Consider the following 24,636-nt stretch of genomic DNA (forward strand, 5'->3'; position numbering starts at 1 on the left):
TCGGATTGCAATGTTTGGGCACTGTTATAAAGCGTAAACTATTGTTAGCTACAACGGAACGGGAGATTTAGAAAGATGTAGTAGGTAAGGTTTGCGGGAAAAATATAAAAAACCAAACAGATATGAGGTTGTAAATAAAAGATTTGCCAAGTATACAAATTTAAGTTTTAACGAGATTGATGTTTTTTCTAATGTATTGATTCAGAAATATGTATTTTCTATTATAATTTGGTATTATAATGAGTTTGATTACAATTTAAAGACAAACACAAGCTGTGTGTTTACACTAGTCTCTTAAATGACGCCGAGGTCCATTTTGCCCTTCAAAGCATTCACATATTGGGAATTGCAGACGACGAATGTGTGTAGAAGCAGAAACTACAGTTTAACTAGTTGGAACAGATGTTACGATAAAAAATCTCAAGTTTAATAAAACGGTAAACGGTACAGTATATCTAGATCAATAGTTAAATCAAATCACAAAAGTCACATTAGAAATTCACCACATAGGTGGAATTTTACACTTTCAGAGCAACCAAATCACATTACAATGCTATTGACGACCACAACTTGGCCCAGGCTCCTTGTTAAAATTCTACAAATGATATTTTATTGTCACCATACTACAATAGAGACCCGTAGTTTTTATGTTAAACAATGTATTGTAGTCTAACATTCATTTTGTATGAAAAATATAGTTTTTTTTGTTTCGTACGAAAAGTGTTAGTTGATAGATTACATTTAATGTATAAGCAAATTTATACATTACAACCGATCTGGTTGTAAAATATAAAAAAAATACAAGCAATCAGTGACGGGCTTTATTGTATAAATCAATTAAGAGTTAAAAATATATATCCCATAAAACATGGACATAAAACGTGAAACAGTTATGAACACAATTCATCTAGAAAATAGTGATACATTTTTGTAGTGGTAGCTTTAAAACAATCGGTTGTTGAAACTCCAACGAAATATTTTAAAAATAAAATATAATCATTTGTAGCTTATCTCCGAACGTCATTATGATAAAACATTACCACCAACTCATCAATCGCAGCATTATATCCAGCAATATTTGAGTGTTTTAATTTAAAAACGAGTCATCCAATGGTTGAATTTTGAAACGTAGATTCTTACAAGTGCAGTGGTCATTGACATTGATGTAAGATAATACATCAATATACCGTGCTACCATACTAGTTTGATAGAAATGTTGTTTAGTAATAACTATGCTAATAAATGATAAGTTACTGCCTATAGGTTTTCAGACTTAATTTATAGTCATGGAAATATGCACTAAAACAGTGAATGAATTAAACAAAATCATCAGTTTTGTACTGCAAACCAAATGAACATCTAATGATGGTTACTTTTATGACCAGCTAAAACATAATTTCACGCACACTTAATATTAGTTATTGTGTTATTAAACTACTATGCATTTGCCACCATTTTATTAATTAACTTGTACGGTATCAAGTAAACATTTGTGTTTATTTAGTGCAGTTGCTAAATGCTATTAGGTGAACAATTATAGCATTAAAATATAGTTTTCACATTGGCAATATTAAAAGTCAAAGAGTATCATATCCATGCCGTCTACTTGTAGAGCGTTCTCTTTTATCTGCCGCCATATTTTATGTCCATTTAATGGTAATTAAAGTATTCAAACAATCTACACATTTTACAAGAATAAAAACTCATATCATGTATAGCTATAGCGAATATCAGCACATTTTTTTTTTAATTTTTTGTTAGATTTGGTTTAATATAACTTAGTAACAAGTTGTCTTACCACATAACAATTATTATTTGTGAATACGCACGATTTGTATTATTTTTATTGCATATTGTTGACACCATAGATTGTTTTAAGACAAGACTCGGCGTCAAATACATTATACACTTTAACAGAAGGTTTTCGACAATCCCTTACCAATGGCATGAAAGCTTTTACTGTCAACTGTTGTCACACTTCTCATATCACTCTGTGAAGGCTATTCTTTTAACACACTATCCACGCCATTAATAGTGATTTACCACCATTATAAGGTTAAAATTATCAAAAATTAAACGCAAGGGGCGAATCCCTTAAGAAAATTAACTTTATCGTTACATTTCGTTACTCTACAAGATCTTAAACCATACATCTCCATCCTAAACATTCAAGTAGGTGGATGAAAAACAAAAGATACAGAGGCGACCCTTATTGATAACCATAGATATTTATACATAGAATTATATACGAATTTCGACCTTAGGTTCGCATACAACATTTAAGCTAAACTCTAATAAACCGATTCATATAAAGTGGTTAGAGCGTGGTACTTCAGTCCCTGGGGCCCCGGGTTCGATCCCCACCAAGTCACCAATGGATTTTATCTAAGTGATAGTGCCGCAACCCCTAGGTCTAGCCTGAAGTAATGTGAAAAACAATTCCAGGCTCGTGCCTAGCGTCCTAAAACAATAATACAAAATAAAAAAATAAACCGATTCAAAGCCTTGGTCAAGATGTAAAAGTCAATCGTTTATACAAATTTCCTTCTCTATAAGACTTATCATAAATGGCTTATACACTACAATACAAAACCATAAAACAACGGGTTGCGTTGTTCGAGCACAGCCATAAAGCGTAAATTATGGTTAGTTAACAACGGATTGGGACAGCCACGACAATATACTGTGGTTTTTGGTTTGTGGGAACACGGGCAAGAATAAACGAATATGTGGTGTAAATTTAATATGTAAAAAATATGAAAACACAGTATTTATGTATTTAAATGTTGTTTTTACACCTTAGAAATACAAACATCTTTTCAGTTTCAGATTAGATACTTATGTTCCATTGGTTTAGGAAGGAATGTTGTTTTGTGATATAACTTATAGCAAATAAAATATCAAACGGTTATCAATCAAACGACAACGATATAATTGGCGGGTATAATGATCTTTCTTTAAGTAACTGTATGATTGAATAAGGTTATATAAGCAAAGGATTAAAAAGTGTGTAATAAATGTGCTAAATGTAATTTTGTCTTAACTTGTAGCTAATACATATGATAAATATTCATTTACTGAATAATTTCCACCCAAACATCATCAGTAAAATAAACATACAAGTGAACATTGAATAACAGTTTTGTAGTTATATCTAGACACTTGCAACGATTTCAAGCTAGATACTTATGCCTATTTTATTTAATACGTTAAACAAATACAAACCGGACTAAATTTAATGCAAGATATCGAAAGGTAATTGTATGCCTATCAAAACTTGTTTTTGACAAGAATATGACATAATACTTCGATTTTTTAGATAGACAAAACCATTTTATTCGTAACCAAAAAATGCGATGCTGACTTGACTTCTTTTAATAACTGAGATTCGAATAAGATATAATTTAGTATTCCTATAACAGCAGAATAGTTGGAATAATTTTTGCGATCCGCAAATATAACGATTGGTGAAAAGTACATTACATCAGCATAGAGAGTGTTAAACTAGTACAGGAAAAAAACATAGGCAGATTTAAATCAAACCACATATGTGGGTTTCCACATCTATAACCAAATAACATTACAATGTGTTATTGACGATACAAACTTGGCTGAGATCTCTCTCCACAAATGATATTTTATTGTCGCCATTCTACCATGGAGAACCGCACCTCGAAACTACCTGATTTACTAATTTACAGTTTAAAATTTTATCTGCTAGCTTTAGTTTAACAATTACATGTTAAAAAATGAATGAATATTATCGAATTAAAATAAAATAATATTTGATCGAAGATCATTGTTTATTGTTAAAGCAAAATATAATTTTAATCATACCAGACCATTATGAACAAAAAAGCATTAAAAATTACTTAACAACTAATTAATAGTGAAAATTTTGAATATGATTTTGATATTTTATGAATATATTATAATTATTTGTAGCGTATTTTTGAACGTCAATACGACAAAATTACAACCGACTCATCAATGGCAACATGGAATCCAGCAATATTGAAGAGATTTTAATTATAAAGAGAATATTAATAACATATCCAATGCATAAAGCTTGAAATGTAGATTCAATTGAGTGAATTAGATATTAATTCAGGACTTTTATACTGTGTCATGATTTAAATGTAGTTAGGTTTTAAAACTGTCAAAAATAATAATGATAAGGTTGAATAATGTTAAAATCATTAACAAAATCAACACAGTCTTTAATTATTGGTTCTGAGGACGGAAAACTGCAACACGAGCAAGGCAATGTGTTGCATTTATAATTCATTGGCTGTAACAGAATGTAATTAGGTTATGGCATTCATTGAGCCATCATTTGTTTTCCATGATTTCATTATTAATTTCTGATCAGGGAAATTGTCAACTCATATTTACATTTTCCTTTTGACCACACTGACACCATTACAAGACAATAGAACAAATATGATGGGAAGAAACTCTTCATTGATATTCAGTTTTCTATTTCGCCGTGAAAAATCGACGGCTGCTGCTCTCAGATCCTTCTAAAGACAGCTGTGGATCTTGGTGTCACCCACGGATCCATTTTAGAGCCACTTCTATTAATTATCATGGTGAAAGACCTATGTGATGGTACCCTGTTTTTTGCTGATGATACCCCTTCCCTGTCCTCTGGTAAGATTTTCAGATCAACGAGGACATGGAGCGTTAATTAAAAAAAAATGTCTTGCTTGCAGAAAACCGTTTCCGTTAGATCAGGTGGAGCTTTCGTAATTTGTGTTGAAAACTAGGCTAAGTTGGGACCGTTATCATGACGAGAAAACAATTCATCTGGAACCCCCTAACCTAATATAGCTTAACCTAACCTAACCTTACCTAACCTAATATAACTAAGCAAATCTAACCTAACACAACCTAACCTTCTTCATGTCTGGGACAAACATCAATACCTTGCGTCCCGTGCCGTGGTCCACTTTGAATATGAGAATGTTTGGCATTCCTTGAATTTGATCCACCAAGACAGCAGCAACTTACAAAATCCAGAGACTACAGTTCTTTTAACAAATTGCTAATGGTCACTGTGGGCTGGAAATTGGGGATTTAGAGGACCGGCTTATGGCAACCACAAAAGATAGAGGCTACTATTTTAGTATTGCAGGGTTCTTGACAAATAACGAAAGTACAATTTAACGGTAACCATTTTTAATATCCCCGGTAGGAAGTTGTCATTATTTTTTCGCTAACTGCTTTTCAATGTGAGTATTTTTAATTTCCTTTGTATAGGCCTAAGTAACAGCTTTGTTTTTCGTTATAACTCAGTCAATTCTTGATTCGGATTCTTGATTCGGACAAAGATGAAGGTAATCAGGTTCCTACCTAGAAACAACTAGAAACACTATACGCAATTTGTAAGAAACACAATGAATATAACTAATAAGTAAAAATCTAATTTAATAGGTACATTTTGTATCAACAAAATACAATTTAGAAAGTAATCAGTTGTAAATATTGTCTCTAAATATCAATCAATAAAACTGTAAATTTATTTGTTTGGTCAACATTACAGCTATAAAGAAAACCAAATAACTGCATAATAAATACATATGTTTATAAATCAGGTCTAATTAAAAACAGTAGAGATATTTTTTATATAAAATCTAAGCTAAAAACTTGTAATCTTCTTACATCGTTAGGAAAAATTAGTATTTCTGTATTCAAATATTTACAAACTGATAAGCATTTATATTTTAAACTCTACTTTAATGACGTCATATGAAAGAGACACTCTGGGAGTGATATTTATTGAGGTGGCCTCAAGGGTTTTGATCAATCTCTCCCCTTACTCCCTGTCAACCCCCCCCCCAGTCAACAACCCCCCACGTCACGCCCCCCTTCACAAATCCTTGAGAAGTGTCACCCACCCTCTGATCCAGTCGCCACAAGCTTTATTGGTTCTGAAAAGTAAATCCTAATCTTTGATTGATGACTGATACAAAAGTTGATGCGTAACACATTCTGTAATTTTTGCGACAGTAGTGTCAGAAAATTTTAAAGGCTTTTACCTAAATGTATCTGCAACAAATACAGTAATAGTGACATTTGTTCTATAAATACATTGGTTTGTTAAGATTTTCCCTTTTTTGAGTTTCTATTTTTATTTACAAATATTCTTAAGTATTGCAAATTATTTTTTCAAGTAGTATTAATATGAGTTAATATTAAATATTATGATTTTGTTGGAGGACTAGGTTAAGCTATACATTTTAGATTTAAGCATAAACATTTTGCAAGATCGATTACTTCAATAGCAATACTAAAGACATGACGGATTATATATTGTATTTTATTTTTAAGATACCATTAATTTTACTCTATTAGATATTTGTTTTCTTGTTAAAACAATTTAGAGATACATAATTATACCATTAATATAAACAAGTTCTCAATTGTTTCTTTCATATAAAGGCCGCTGGATCAACTCCAACTGATAACGTTTATAGACTATCAAATTGTTTAATGCTAGATAGTACAAGACAAGAGTCTGGACAGTTCCTTTAAACAAATGTAAAACATGTTAAACGCGCATATTTGCTCTATTAAATAAAAAAAAATATATTTAAGTAGAAAACATAATTATTGTTAAGTAATTCCTCTCGGGAAAATAATGTTGTTCTTCCAGTTTAGCGAAAAGCTTCATACCAAAACTTCTCGTGCTCCTGTAAATATGTATTATAACCTATTCTATCCTTTATATTACGCATCGATGATACCATTTTACAAAGAAAGACTCTAGGTCAAATACATTATCCACTTCGCCAAAACCCTTGGTGACGACGTAAAAGCTCTTATTGTCAACTATTGTCGTACTCTTCATCTCTTTCTGTGAAGGCCATTCTGCTAAAATACCATCTCACACAAATCCATTTTTATTTAAATTCAAAAGTCGTCTTTGTTAACACTACTTTGCAATTAGGTAATGTTTATATAGTAAACGTTAATTTTACTATTTAAAATGTAAATTTGGGATCGACGAACGATCTATTACTTATAGAAATAACCACGATTACTAGAAAAATACTAACTATTAATTTTTATTTCTTACGTAAAAACATGTTTAAATCGCCTTCGCTTCTCAACGGGGTTTGTTACGTTAATAATGTATTTTGAATCTTGAAAAAATAAGTCGCATCAACGCTTAGTTTTTAAAACTCATTTTTGAATGAATGATTACTAACCACTCTCACAATCAAATTTTGTACATAAAAAATCGTTTTTTAAATGAAACCTAGCTCCTTTTGTGTCCGCTAAAAGTTTGAATGTAGGAAATAGTAGACGACACAAGTATGAAGATACAGAAAACAAGACTACAGACCAATTGTAATACGTTTTTTAGGATTGTAAGAACATATAAAGGTTGGTATACAGTACAATATGTCCTACATAGTGATTTAAATCTGGAAAGCAAAAAGGCATTTTTAAATCTCCACACATATGTGGGTTTCCACATTTATAACGAAATCACATTACAATGTTATTGACGACCCCAACTCGGCCCTCTGGCCCCTTGTTAAAATGCCACAAATGATATTTTATCGTTGTCATTCTACCATAGAGAACCACGCCACAAAAACGCCAACTGTACGTTATAAGTTTACACGATAACTGCTTCTATTAATTTTTAATCCAAATAATATTTCTAGTTTTCATTGTAAAACAGCTGTATGACAGTGGAAATGATTTTAATATGAGATTTTAAAAAAATTAGGATAAAAATGAACAAGAACAACGTTCTAAAAAATACAATGTAGGCTATCATTAAAGTCAATTTTCTTGGATTATACAATAAATATTTAATTTAAGAATAAGACATGATACGAGTATAACTCGTATGTCAAAAAAGGTTTTAGTACCAACCGGTCATCAACAATGCAACAATAAAATGTGTATCATAAAAAAAAAATATATATATATATATACTGGAAATTCAAATAATAATTTTGAAAAAAAGTATAACTACCTGTAGCTTATATCCGAACGTGATTATAAGCCAAATCATTAATTATTATTATTTGATTTTTTTTTGTATCAATTCTATATTTTAGCTCTAAAGTAAAATCACAAAATTAAATGCATCGTTTACGAAAGATGGTACAAATTTCACCCTTTTGAATTCATGAAAAGGACTGAGCAAGTTTCAAATATATACGTTGAGAGAGTTATAAGTTAAAATATTTATCTAGATTTTTAAAACTATAAACTAATAAATGGGTTTTTTTATGTTTTTGTTTAACCAGAACTATCAATGAAAATACCAAATGTTGTAAGGGTAACAACAAAAATGGGGAGAGTGAGTTGATAAAGTTGTATAGTGCAGGGCTTCGGACCTGGGTTCAAATCCCGCCAATCACCAATGGATTTTATCTATGTGATAATAGCGCAACACCTAGGTCTAGCCTGATGTATTATGTAAAACAGTTCCGGGATAGAACCAGCGTCTTTAGGATGCGACAGGACATAAAAAAACATCCCTTGTTTACAAATGCCATATTTTAATAGCAAGTATGTTTCTTTTAAACCTTTTTTCTCAGCTCTTGTGCACCACAGGGTAAATCTACTTTTACTGTTAGAAATGTGTTATCCTGCAGATGTTCAGAATCCGTTCATAAATTAAAATATGCTCAAAAAAGCATAACAAATTGATTTAAAATAAAAAAAAATACATCGGCCTTATGGGTTACCTATGCTGGTGACGAAATAACAACAAAATGTAAATAGAAAAAAGTAGAAGAAATTCAAAAGCACATGTTTTATTTACAGCGTGGGTGAAAATAGAGAAGTCTGTACGTTACATATTTTTGGTCATGTTTTAAACCACTGGACGACCTCTATTATGAATTAATACATTTTTATTTTTATTTTAAATTCTATCTATTTCAATTTCAAAGAGAAACGCAAAGCAAACGAAAGTCATTTGCCATTCTCTTTACACGTTTTAAAACCAAAGGGTATCAATATATAATTGGTACTGGGAACACAAAACTCCAACAAGAGCCACTAAATGTGTCACGTTGGCAATTCAGTGGCTGCAATAGAATGTGATTAGGTTATTGCATTTATTGAGTCACCATTCGCTGTCCACAATTGCATTATTAATATTCAAGCTGTGAATAACATCAACACATACAAACCTTTCCTTTCAATTACTGGTGGTCATGAAATAATAAACCTGACAAAATTACGTCGTATTCCACGGATGTGTATTGTTTAGATTAGAGTTTTAGCAATAACAATACGTTTTATAAAAGAGTGATCACCTAATTTTTCTATTTAATGACTAACATGCTAATTACAAAAGTTTAATGTTATACAGAATTACATCTTTTTTAACATATACAAACAAGCTACGTAAAGGGTACAGAAGAAAAAAAATATATAAAAAACTCCAAATCATGACTTTTTAACAACCGATATAAATGAGAAATACATGGTTGTAAATATTTTCCAGTTATAGAGCCCATGAAATTGTGAATTTTAAGTTATTTAATACAAGAAAGGAGATAAAATCACATTTACTCCATTTTGTATGGGGTACTTTTTTACTACATTTTATGCATGGGTGGATTGAAAACGAGGATTATTTTCCAAAGATATAACCAACAGTAAAAATGTTGTTAAATAGCATTAAAGAATGGTGTGTTCACCCTATTACCTATTCGATTTAAAATCCTTCCGAGCCACGATCTCATCTAACCACGAATTCGATAGTAATATTTTATCCCTCTTTGTAATGATTTGGCAATGATTACATTTAAAATAATTGTACAGTAATAAGTACATCATTTATAAAACTACGCTTTTCCTCTCCAAAGATAATGTTGTAACACCAGGCTGTAATATTTTTAATATGAGTCCGAAAATATGTTTTCTCGATACACTATAGGCATTTCAAAAGAACAAAAATATAACCATAAATAGGCTACGTCTTTTGACATAAATTTACACATTCTTAACTGAAAGTATTTGTAGTTTGCTTCTATTGGCTTAAACATTTTGTTGTTACATAAGGGTTTATATTTTAAAAACCATTCTTGATTCTTTGGATTAGTTTTCCGATTATTTGAGGTTAAAAAAAGATTAATTGAAATGTTACTGTATGCATAATTTTTATCGTCATAGATTTTTATTTTATTAATAACAGAATAAATGTTTAAGCATTGTTTTAATTCAATTGCAACATTGAATAATGTTTCACTTTTGAGCTTCTCAACACATATTTTGCGCATTTGGAGATAGACTATTTTGACTTATCATAATTTCATGCTACTTGACATTGATGTTTGAGTGTAGAAGTTCTGAGCAGCTTCAGTAATGGAAGATCAACATTATCAGCTTTCTGTGGTAAAAAGACGATTGCGAAGTGGAGTGTCAAAGTAAATGTGGAGTTATTTTTACTTAAAACCCCCAGTTCTTAACACTTACACATTTTTATCCCATCTTATAAAGGGTCAAGCGTTTTACATTTACATTATTAACTATTTAAATAAATAATGAAAAAGCTAGTTTTATCAATATTTAATGCAGTTCTTAAAATAATTTTCGTTGACTATTGCATCACTGTTAGTTACACGCTTAAAATAAGCAAGAACTAAAAAGGTAAGTGAAATGTGACAAATAAAATATAGAATTCGTGACCCAAGCTATGCCTATACTCGAAAAGACAGTTTGTCATAAATCGATAATGAAATGTCAATATGTCAGCATCCTTCGTCTGTTGGCAACTGACCGCAAAATTTGACTCACTTAGGTATATCTCTCTCTTTTGTTTTAAAAATACAGTGTAAAAAAATACATCCGTGTAAGAAAATACACCTACGGTCTAAAATGGATATGCATTGGTTTCAGTCATTGTTTACCAATATCAATTATTGGTTATTTTGACACTCATATTATTTACAAAAAGGTCAGATGTAATTTTTTTTTCAATTTTATAAAACATATTTATTTAGTGAACGATCAAAAAGCTTTAACGGTATGCTAAAAGCCACTTCAGAGTTAGAACAGCTTTATAGGCCCTTGAGATCGCCTTTCTTTATTTTAGTAGATGATGTGAAACTTCCATTACCTGAGCAGATAAAGTTTCGTTAGCTTTCAACGTAAGCTACTAATTAGTTGGATGATTACAAACTGAAATTTGCTTTTTATAGATACACGTTACCTTTTTTACGCAGCTACTTATACGAATCCATACCTAGAACAGATTAAAACGATGTTAATAACAGTTAACAAGTTCATATGAAAGATACTTTTACACTTAAAGCCTGTTACACAAATTATGAAACTGACCTGTCAAAAAATGTTTAAAGAAAAATTAAATTTAGTTTTATATTACTTTTATATTTTCTTAAATATGCTTACGTAGACTCTTAACTCTAACAACCTATAATCTGTCACTGACAATCAGAAATAGCTGCATAAAAACTCAAAAAGTAGATGAATTGACACATCTAAAGAAAACTAGTATTTAAAAGACAAGTATAAATAAGGTAGACCATTACGTCAGGGTTATTGTCTAGCGTGGTTGTTAAAAATTTATTACTTTACTGACTACGCACATCTGGTTCTCAACCAAAAGTGATTGTTAAAATCCACTATGGATGTAACCTTGGAATAGATTCAAACCAAACGTGTTCTAAAATGCTATATGTAAGATTGGTGACGAAAAAAAGAAGAAAGTTTAGACGGAAGAAGGAACGAAAGTTTGTGATAGGAGAAGTTAAAGTGACATTGAGGTGTTACAGTGTGTGTTAGTGAGAAAGGACGAAAGAGAAGGTGAAGAAGATTATATTTTTGACACAACTGGTCACGATGTAGGTGATTTTCCCTTTCCAGGAACCCACTCTTGCGTCTTAAAAGTATCGCAGTGATTTCAACAAATAAAACTTAATATGTGTTTTCCAAATATAGTTTGATAAACTGATAAAACTGGCATGATGTATAGTACATTTTAAAAGTCTTAGTAGTGTTTAATGTGATTACGTAGCAGTTGTTAACGAACTTCAAGTTAAATATGGCCTAATAGAATATTAAAATAGTTGTGGTACACGAAACTCAAGATAAGTCCCACTTGAGGTTTGTCACGGACCAAAAAGTAAACTAATGTTTCCTTGAAAAAGGTGCAGCACAGTGTTGAGAGGTATATCAGTTCTGACTAGTATCGATGAATACAGGTTCCGTTTTCATTGTTCATATATAGAGTGAATTGTAAATAGTAGTTAGTGGTGTATGCTTAAAGTACCCGGTGAATAATAAACTTTACTACATTGCTGAATGGTACACAATGTGACTAAAGCACGAATCTTAAATTATATTTGAAATAAAACCGACTCTCAAGAATAGCTTTATGTTGAGAGAGGGACTCACAACACTGCCCTGACACAGGTCTTTAGTTGTTAATGAAAAAATTAACTTCACGGATGTCTTGTAGATATTGTTTTAAGGGAAAGAAAACACTGTTGTACTTAATTGCATTGTTTTAGTTTGTATATCATAAAACGTTGTTCTACCATCATTTAATCAACATCGATAGTAAGAACACTACAATAATGGCCCATTGAATTTACTTTGAAATATCAAGGGTATTTTTTTTTAATTTTAGAGGCATACTTAAATAACTGAAGTTTTGTCCGAAAGGTTTGAACCACAAACATTTTTCAGTGTCCCAAGTAGTTCCCAATTGAGACTTAGCAGTTCACCTAATGTTTTTGAATTTTAAAAACTTTCACCAAACTGATGGTCTATATTATTAATGATATTGATTTTTTAGACGTATGTGCTTTTGATGTAAATTGTCTACGAGAGTTTTAGTTTCTCATAAATCACCATATGACGTTGTTGACGAGTCAACGCCGCATCATTCGTCTTATCTGACACAAGATGGAAGAGTGTCGTCATACAGCGTTTTCTAAAACTTGTCATAATAACTAATTTTTTAAAGGATTTTACGTTATTAAAACATTCTTGAAGGTAAGATATTACCAAAATATGTGTGTTAAGATGTATATTTATTCCCACCTCATAATGAGCTAAAATTTAATAAGTTGGAACATAACACAGTAATTTGTTATTAGTTAATTATTGTAAAAATATGGAACTTTGTAGTAAATAATCGTTTAGTTTGTGTTAAAAGTTGCATCTACTCTTTCTCTTAAAGGCTGGCCAATAACAAAATACAATACTACACAGGTCTATCTTTATGGGACCACAGAAATTACACCCATTTTATTATCCACATAAAGTTAAACGATAACAGATGAGATCTGAGACTGCTGTCAAGCAACAAGAATTTGAATAACTATTTTCCTTTATAAATGGAAGTATAGACTCGTTTTTGAATAAAATTGGTTCAGTTTCTAAAATATAATAACTGATTTTTTTTATAGAAAAATTAAAATAACATATTCATGCATACATTCAAACTAAATTACGGGTTCAAACATATTTGGCACGTTTAATATTTCTGAGCTGAAATGACAACACTCTAGATGTATAGGAAATAAAATATACAGGGTGGTTGATATAAGAGTGCCAGCTGTTAAATTCAAAACTTAAAAGAGATATCAAAAAATGGAAAATTGTAACTGTCTTAGATTTTTTTTAACAATGTTGGTCAAGATAAAAAAAATAATTTTGGTTGACATTTTCCCAATATCTAGCTCCTAAATGAGTAGCTTCAGAGAAAAAATTCCAGGAATAAAAACGTTTTTAAATGGCGTTTACGTATAAAAAAATCATAAAATATAATATCTTCAATAAGAAAAATCAAAGTTGGCGGCTATATTGGAAAAATTGTGGCCAACATTATTTTTTCAACGTGACCGAAATAAAAAAAAATCCAAGGCAGTTACAATTTAACATATGCTGATATCTTGATATCCTTGCAGTAAAATAATGAAGTTTTTCCACTTGCGCACAATTAAACAATATAACGTTATTTTTGCCTTTCGATTCCAACATTTTAACGCGTTTGCTTGAACAGTGTTCATTTTAACATTAATGACACAGATTTGGTAAGAAATGGCTCAGAGCAAATGCATTATCCACTTTGTTAGAAGGTTTTCGACGAAACCCCTACCAAAGGCGTAAAAGCTTTTACTGTCAACTATTGTCATACTCTTTATCCCTCTCTGTGGAGGCTACTTTTCTAAAGCACTATCTAACACAAAACCATTTTAAGTTGATTTCCGAAGTCCGCTTTGTTTTTTGAAAAGGTTATAACTTTAACATCCTACCATAGTTGACTATGTAAAATACAAACTTAAATTACTGCTAAATTTAGATGCGTAAATTTGAGTCATGTAAAAGACGAAGACAAAACTAGACATTTCGTGCAAATGAATAATTGTTACAGTTATTCCTACTGAATATAACAGTTTGCAGAGTGAAACTTTATAAAACGGTGTTAAATAAACACTGTTTGAAGCATAATGTGTTAGAACCACATGTTTGAGTTTACACATTTATAGAAACCAAATCACATTACAATGTTATTAACGACCCCAACTTCACCCAGACCCCTTGTAAAAATGCCGCAAATTATATTTTATCGTCTCCATTCTACCATGGAGAACTACGGCGGTAAAAAACGGATCACTTGTACACAAGCTGTACATTACTTAGCTGTAGATTGCTATGCTATATACAGTTTATTTTGAAAAAAAGTTTGACTTATGCAACATTTTTACACGTGTTGCTGATGACGGGAATTCTCACCATTGAAATAAATACAAATTTTATGTTTAAAAATGTCGACCACACGAATAATGTTTAAGTGATCCAATGTTTTGAAACCCCCCCCCCATGTTGTAATGATAATAAACCTTAACACATAATACAAATAAATAAAACACAACTTAATACAACACACATTTTAAATATCAAGAATAAAAAAAAAAACCACAAATATGTTAAAATGATCATGTGTATTAAATAAAACAAGTGTTTCATGATTTTGAATTCCATGATAGGCCTAATACAGTTTCTCAACGTTCCTAGGAAACATTAAATTACATGAGCAATATTAGTAGTATTTTCAGTAAAAAATCATTGACGTTTTCTAAAATATACATTTACTGGGCAATGTTGTTAGAGTATAACACTTTATAATTATCATATAAATTAATTTGATGGATAGGCCTAGCTCATGATATATAAATAATTGTATAAACAAAAATTATGTATATAAATAAATGCAAGGACTATTTAGTAATACGTTTAATACTGTTTGACAGCGATTAAACATTAAACATTAAAGTAAATGGTAAAGCGGTTGATAATTCCAGAATAATCTATATTTATAATTAAATTCGCATGATTGAATTGGTCATAAAAGAAGTAATTAGTGCTCGTTGTTCGGATAACACGTTGCCATGCAATGATGTTGAAAATTATTACCAGGAAAAATTCATGTAATTTGCACCAGTGCTTTGGTAATTTAAAAAAAATTCTCTCAAAACAAATATTACATTTTTACAGTAGGCCTGATCTCTTTAGTAAAGCAATCTAAAAAAAGTAATTTTAAAGACAATGATTTTCTTTGTAAATCAATATCAATATGTAGCTTATTAGAGTATTACAATGACAGTTGGGATTGAAACAACTACATCTAACAAAGCTTAAAACATCAGTCTAATAATTGGACTCATACCAAGAACATGCGTTGAAAAAATCACATCGTATGGCCAAATGTCATTACAATTTCCCTTAACAAGCGTTGAAATAATCAAAATAAACATTTAATTGGTTCCGGGAACGCAAAACTGCAACAAGAGCAATGAAACGTGTCACATAGGAAATTCAGTCTGCAATTGAATGTGATTACCTTGTTGCATTTATTGACTACCATTCTTTGTACAAACTCTCATTATTAATTGTCAACCTGCGAACACACATATACTGCTTCTATGTTTAGTTTTCTTGATACACATATCATGTAATGATACAGATATTATTTATAGTCATTATAAATATTTTTGTTGGAAATAATGAGAAAAAGTTTTTTATCAAAATATTTTGTATAGGGATCGTATAAAGTTCTCTATACATTTAAATTAATAAGTGATGTATTAAATAAAATATTAACTTTAAAGAATGTTTTTGTTGTATCTGTCATTAGGCTTTAAATCTCTATAATCATTATATTTTTGGAAAAGGTTTAGTAATTCATTGAAATTCCATGTCAGTGCTGTCGGAATGTGACATTTCTGAGTATTACCAGTACTGGAAGAGCAACACTGTAAGATTTTCGAGGCAAGATTTATATTGACAAATAAAAAAAAAAATGTTTTCAAAGAATGATTACAGTAACATATTTAGTTTATTTTCGAAAAAAAAAACTTTAATGATTACCTGGCTTAAAAACAAGCAGTGTTGAATACGAAACATGTAAAATCGAAAAGGTAAATACAGTAGCCTAAGATAACCTTCTGATTTACCGACTGATCCTAACTTCCTGCTATCCAAGTTTCGGGAGAGAGTTTGTCATGAACCATTAATGAAATGTCAATACGTCAGCTGCATCTGTCTGTTGGCAACTGACCACGACATTTGGACTCTCTCGACATTTATTTCTCTTTGTTTTTTGAGTAATATCTTTTGTGGAAATATAAAGAAATAAGGAAACTAATATGTAAACAAATTAATAAATAACACCAACAAATACTTTAGGTAAAAGCAAAGATTGGTAAATATTATATTTTTGCATAGATACAATAAATAAGTTTCCGGTAGCCAAATTTTGTATGGGTGCTCAGAAATGTATTTTCCAAAGTGATACAAAATGTTTGAGGGAAATTATATTACTCAGTTATAAATTTACCAAAAGAGTATAGTGATGGGGATTATTGGCTTTTTATATAACGTCTCATGGCATCCCTTGTACTTTGGAAAATTATCATTCTACTCCTAACCTTAACTATCATAAAACTTGCCATCCTCTTATTTAATGTACCCGCTCATAAATATAAGGCCAATCACATACAAAATATTTACTAAATATGTACATACATACAGTACATAGGAAAACACACATTTATAATTAAAATCACTCCCAAGAAGAGCTTGGTATTTCCAGAAAGCCATGGCTGAAAGGCAGAATCACAATTTGAACCCGTCACATATCTTAAGATGTTTGTGAACAATAATTTTACTTCACAAATCCGTCTTAAAGCTGTTTTGTTTTTATAGGACAGTAATGTTGCATTTAATGCCATGTCAGTATTTATTTTCGTATCGTCTTCTTGGTTGATATCTAGGTAAAAACATTACTATAAACATTATTGCTACAGAAATAAATTAGCCCTATAATATATATAATATATATATATATATATATATATATATGTGTGTGTGTAATTTATATTTGAACATTATGTTTATCTATTTATCCCTTGAATTACATTGTTAGTCAATTATTACTTTGTAAGCAATCTAAAACAAATTTTACATCTAAATTCTGCAATGAAGAAAAAAAGTTAAAACAAGGGGTGTAAATAAAGTGAAAATCCCTTTATATGGAAGACCTGTTTTATTAAGTCTTCAGCAATTTACGGAATCGTACACAAAATTAAATCTCAAGAAGGTGGACACAAAAGTTTATCTCCAAGTCATCAAATATATTTTAGTCTTATTAGAGTTCAGGTGAGTCAAGGTTACAAAGATTATAAGACTACAAAAAAATGCACAAAATTTTATGATATCACAGAAGATGATTAGATTATTTACTTATTATCAATAGTAAAAAGTGTATCTATTATCTGTTTGCAAAAAGGAAGTAGCTGGATAAGAGTTAAATTATTTTTTTATAATGACCTCTAATTAGTTTGCATTAAAAAGATAAAATAAAAAATAAGCTGATAAATAATTTGGTAATTTATTTCGAACTGTTGGGCGAAAGTAGGCTTTTTCCAAATTTAAAATGTAGATGTATTAATTTTTTTTATTCATCACAACTTCGATCAAACTGTAGAACCATACATAAAATGTGTCGTTTAGATTATACAAATATCCATTCATACCTTCCTCTAAACCACGATTACTAGAAAAATACCCGGTATGGATCATAAACATAAACAAAATGACGTTGTTGGCCCAAATTATATACTAATAGCATTGAACATATGTTTTAGCAGTTCCATTTAACCAATGTTGAATAATGTTTATTTTCGGGCCAAAAACGTCATTTGTTGATGGTTATGATCCATACCGGTATTTTTCTAGTAATCGTGCTCTAAACTATGCTATGCATTTTTGTCATCGTTATTATTGTTTCAACGTTTGCACTGTTATGTCCAAAATTTTCAGGAGAGTGCGAACTCCTCATAAATTACCATATGACGTTCTCATCAAGTCAACTCCCTATCATTTGTATTTTTTGACATAAGATGGAAGAGTGTGATGCCGTGAGAAGTTTTAAATCCTTCCAAAAACTAATTTTACAAAGTCCTGCGTGAGAGATATTCCAAAAACGTGCTGCTTATTATAGGTGTATAGTCCTAATCATAACCCTTTTATACACCCTTTATCGTAAAAACAGTTTATAATTGTCAATATTTGTACTACTTACTTATTAAACAGATCTGAATTAATTATGAGTTATAAGGGATTTATAAACATATAAATTTCTAAACTTTTTTTATAATGTTAAAACATAGATAAAATACAAGTGTGACATGTGTTCTATCACTCCATCGGTTTGTTGGAAAGCCACAAAAACTTGAACAAAATAATACATATCTTTAACTTGGAGTTAAAAGGTACAGTTCGAGTATTGCCTGAAATAGTTAATAGGAGTTAAAACTGGGCATTTGTAAATCAGCTCTTTATACCAACATGTTGATTTCATACACACAATAGCAACACATAACCGTAAAGACAATAAATATAGTTGTTGTCCTCACACCTCTTTTCTTGATAAAAAGAATTAATTCTATCAACAAACACATTTGTGAGGTTTAGATTTTGCAGGCAAGTGGTTGACTTTCTTCCAAGTTAAAGTTTAAGAGCTTAAGCTAAACATTTGTACTTTGTAACAGTTTAACCCACCTCTAAGCCACGGTAAAACAAAGCCTAACAAAGCCTAGGGTAATCTTTTGGATAACGTCTTTCGTGTCGTTTGTGTAGCAACATTGTATTTTTATTCGGAAAATAATAAAAATTAAGATATATAATTTACGAATAAACTACTTTTAGTAATATATTAGTTCTATGTTTTATTAAATATTGATAAACATCCTCAAAGTATTTATTTTTAATTTTAATGTAAAACCAAGTCTTTGAAATATTAGCAAAGCAAAAGCCAGTCAGCTAAAAATATACATTCAAAGCAACACTACTAATTTTATCAACCTAAATATCCTTCGTCCTTTATCTGGTTTTTAAGGAAGTAATCGAGTTATCTGATTCTTACCCACTGTTTGTAAAATGCTCGAGGTCGGGGAATATAAAACCTCATAAATATTAACAAGCCAAGAAACCATCAACACTTTTATAACTTTTTACATAACTTCCTATTCAGTTTAAGAAGTAGGCGGAATAATCTTAAAGTTTTAAACGTAGAAGCCTTCGGAACATCAAACTGCTCTTTACATTGAGTTTAAACTTTCTAAATGTAAGAAAACACCTGGAATGGGCTATATTAGAATTAAAAGTTAAACACTTAATGGACGAAAAGCTTAAACGTGTATTTATATACCACGGATTAATAATATTATGTTCATTTGTGATGTTGGTAAATAATCGTTTACCTTTAAATTTCCTGTTCAGTAAATTTAAAGTAAATTATATTATTTACATAAATTTGTATGCATAGAAACCAAACTTAGATAAGCATTACATAATATAACGAAACCTTATAAAAAATACTGTACGTCCTAAGAATTTTTAAGCTATTACAAAAATAGAGACAGCATTGTTACGAACAATATATTTAGCTTTTTATACTAAAACCTTGATGCACTAAAGGACAAAAAGGAAATCTTTTATGAACCAGAATTGACGTTAAAGGTATGGCTAAAAGATATTTGACACGTTGTTGAAATAGAAGATATATTGTACTCTGGGGTGATATAAAGATATCGTAAATGGGAAGTGACACAAAATATTGACTGTTAGGGGCTTTTTGTCTTAGTAAACATTTGGAGTCAACAATGCTATTATATACATCGCCATTTATTTCAAGATTGATATAAAATCAAGGTTTTCCAATAAATCTGGAAATATATTAGCAAAAGTATACGTCTTAAGAAATGCAAAAAAAATCTGTACGATTCATTAGGATGTCCGTTTTTTTTCACGAATTTATCTTGGACAATACAATGGCAAACATTGAAATATTCTAAATAACAGGGAAGCAAAATGTATTGGTACTGTTGCGATTAAGTTATTTTCTTTTATCAAACTTTTTTACATATTTACCTCATGTCTACCTTTATGTGAGGGGAAATAAATGAACATATAAATACAAAAACAAAGTATGTCCTCATTTACTTTTTGATAAAAGTCAGTATTTTATGACTAGCGTCTCAGGGTCTTGGTCCTCTTCTGTGAAGGTATGGGTTGTGGGAAAGCTCCTCACGCCGATTTAAGAAAAATTATAAAATTAATTTTATAATTTATAATTATAAAACTAATATTATGACTTTTAGTTTTAAAATTAAACTGTCATAGCCTTACCTACCAACCAAACTTTCTGATAATAAAAAAAATATATTAGATTAAAATTTAATGAAGGTTTACTAATCGAAACAAATAGTTCTGTTTATAAAATAAAATTATAAATGCCTCAAATTTTAACAAAAGATGATGTAATCACATTCTAAGCAAGATCATTGACAAACAGTTAATGTTACCTGTGGGATTGGAACTGGTTACATCAGCCGAGTACGCTATCCACTGCACCACGAACACCGATGGATACACTTCGTATCGTTGCGGTAATGGTGTTCCCTCAAGAGGAGAGAGTGGCGTCACGCCCCCACCCCTTCGCAGAAGAGGTTCTCATCGGTTTCTGACCAGGATCTGAGACGCTATAGTATCTTACGTGTACGTTCCCACTCAACAAAACATTGAAGATGATGTAAAATTTCATAAAAAGTAGAGTAATAATGTATACATTTATTAAGCATTTACCAGTTTAATTTGATGAATTAACTTCTGATTGTTTATCTATTCGCATATCTTTCCAACCTAGCTGTATAAATATAACGTTATGTATATAACTCTAGACTGAAATACACGAGTTTGTCTTTACGCCCCTCTATTCATGTGAAATAACATGGTTTTAACATCCAAAACAATATCATTTAACTTGTAATGGAACTAGAGCATTATAACTAGAGTTACCTTGTTTAGCGTGCTCGTAATTAAGATTAAAACCTACACTTAGTTTAACACTACTCGAATATTCAGCGTAAAATTTGCACTTGATAATGTTCAACAATGTTTTTTGGGTATAACATTTCTGCTTAGAAAAACAAGTTTCATAAATGTCATTCAAGTGTCGAGTTAAATAAAAAAATTAGGTTTGAATTTTATTAGCTGTTAAAATATATTAAAATATTAAAACCGTCAGATGAATTTCCTTTTACAATCTGTCTCTCCTTCATGTTTCGGTTGTAAGGATCTATAGTATAATAAGTTAGGAGTATAGTTAAGTAGTATATAATTTTGGACTAATATTTATTCTACAACTCGTAAGTGTGCTTTTATTAGGCTGTGGGTCTTAAAATTTAGTTTGACATGTTATACTATTAACCTTAATAAACCACCTTTAATACCAACCATTGCATTTGGTATTATATGTATTCATAATAGTTGATTGGATTGTGCATATATCCTCTTCATTCAAAATCACTATTGAAATTTTGCAATGACGTTACTAACAATCCGACTATTTAATTAGTCGATAGGTCAATTACCATTTGGTTGAAACCTGTAGTTATGGCGTCCTAATTAAACCATTATTACGATATTCGATTGTGGCCTATGTGGAGGTAAGTAAAACTCTTGAGATTACTCTACAATAAATGCAAATTAAATTCATTTTTTTTTTAACCTACGTAGTTAACAGTTCAGATTAGATTTTTTGCACAATTATTTTAAAATTCTTTGTGTAACACATATCTTGAAAGCTGAGTGGATTCAATAATCAGAAGATCGAATGTATCGTCCTGATTAAAAATAGAAAGGTTGAAAGTACAAAACTGGACCCAGCTGTGACTTAACCTTTCAGAAAAAATATATCTGGACCCAGCTGTGACTTAACCTTTCAGAAAAAATATATAATATCTTATATTAGTCAGCAACAATGCCGTGTTAGATGTACTACCTAATCATAACTTAAACGTAATACTTATTTTGTGAGTTCACGTTATAAAATATAATCTTATCAAAATTCAGTCAAATAAAGTTTAGCGGTAGTTTAAATTATATATGAATTTTATTTGACTTAAAGCCAAATACATGGTCGAGCTAATGCTTCGTAAAAAGAAAGACCATTCGTAAAAACTTAGATTTTAACACCAAATAAATGTTCTCGTAGATAAGGCATGCTATTTTTTCAGAGATATCTTCAAATAATAATTCAGAATTACATAAATCAGTCATTAATTGAGTTAAACATGCAAACAAATATGACCATTTCATTTGGAACTGTCGTACGTAGTCATTGAACCAGAAGGCAGTTGACAAGATTTTTTACCAGTATAAAACACAGATACCAAGTACTAAAGGCGTATGTTCAATCCATGACATAACTGTGCACTACGACGTTACTTTTGATATTGATAAGAACGTTTTATTTAGAATGGATTGGATAGTATGACAAAGTAGGCCTTTTATTGGACCATGATTAGTAAAATGTGTTAAAAATGTGTTAAAAACAATTATTTAATTTTAATCCAGATAGATACAATAATGTATGGACCTTTCAGTACATACTTTCCAACCTTAACTGTAAAAAAATATTATTTAAAGAATAATACATTTAGAAATAAAGCTGCAATCAATCAAGTATTTTGGGAGGGATTTTAAAAATACAAAATGTTTGCTACATTATTGATTTTGTATTTTAAGTGTCATTTTCAGGAATATCATGGGCGAAAATTCAGAAACAAAGAAAGTAACCTGATACGTCGTATCCATAGCAACAAAGTGTGCTGCTCTGTTGTGTACTTCACGGTTTGTCACGATAATGTCAAACTTGCATTACCATAAACAGCTCTGACACTGTCTGTGGGTAATTCTGTTTTACATTGACGCTTTTATATTTCTTAACCTCACATCTTTTTTAACTCTTTTCCCTACAAGCAATGTTTGACCTAAAATAATTAATTTACACACATTTTATGAAAGTCAAGTATAGTCTATGCACAAAGTTTAGCATTAGGCTAATTTTTTGCTGCTACTAAACCGTAATGAACTAAATTTATAAAGTGAAAACTTAATAAAAGCTAACGTTATTTTTCTACGCTTTGATTTGTGTTATAAGTCTTCTTCATCATAGCAACACAAATGTAGTCTTTGTAACTACTAAGAAATATTGTAAAATGAAAAGATATTTGTATTTACTAAAAAAACAAACCTCATATAGCGTTTACATGCTGACACTACTCTGAATTTAATTTAAAACATTGCACGTTATGGTTTTTTTTAAAGCTTAGTTTTTAGTAATGAGCCTCTTCATAGACAAAACAAATTCAGCGTGATTGTACCTTTGAGGTATTGATAAAGTGGAATTTCCATTTTGAGAAAGGAAAAAAAACACATAACTGGCAGAAGCTCCATGCATAAAATTAACAGTTTACTGGAAGTACATTGAAGCTGGAGGTTATACAAATTATGGTTTTTGTCATACAGTTATAAAATAATTTGGTCAGTCGTTTAAATTATTATTGTCTAACTAACCGGAAAATTTCGTCGTATACAACAAAACACATAAAGTGGACAAAAAATTCAGCTGTAAAAAAGTTTGCAAATTTTTATAAATTCAGGTCAGAAGAAATCACGAATTATTAACAACTATTATTAATTTTTGATTACATAAATACTGTGTATTACTTAAACCCAATTTGTTGGTACATAGAGGATATAGAGTCAATACATTGCAGACCTATAAATATCAAAAAAGTTTGCCTCACTATTGTGTAGATTTCAACGTTTCAAAGTTGCATTATCATCACATGTTCGAAGTGAAGAAATATAAATGCCAAGTAGAAAATGATTTATGTTATTAACCATACGATGTTTTATCATTATATCTAAGTTCTGAGCATTTATTTTCCTAAATTTCATTTATTTTTGAGAGGTTAGTGGCCACATTTTAACATTACATTTGCCCTTCCACATAGGATACATGTGTGTGACACATATTTAGCAAAGCAAAAAAACTGTAAGCTGGTACAGTTCAAGGTTGAATTGTGCTGATAAAAGTCCCATATACATATATAGTACATATATATATAGTACAAATATAGTATCAGTGACCAGGGTCCCAAACCCACGACAACGCTGCTTTGGCCCGTAGTCCGTGGCGCTGTGACTGAGCCACTGATTCACCAAATAAAACGGGGAAAAAGGACTTTTTTTATAAACCAGTCAAATGCA

Source organism: Macrosteles quadrilineatus, unplaced genomic scaffold (genome assembly GCF_028750875.1).
Source record: "Macrosteles quadrilineatus isolate MER2022 unplaced genomic scaffold, UCM_ALF_1.0 Scaffold_5__1_contigs__length_97177068, whole genome shotgun sequence".
In the NCBI taxonomy this organism is placed as follows: domain Eukaryota; kingdom Metazoa; phylum Arthropoda; class Insecta; order Hemiptera; family Cicadellidae; genus Macrosteles; species Macrosteles quadrilineatus.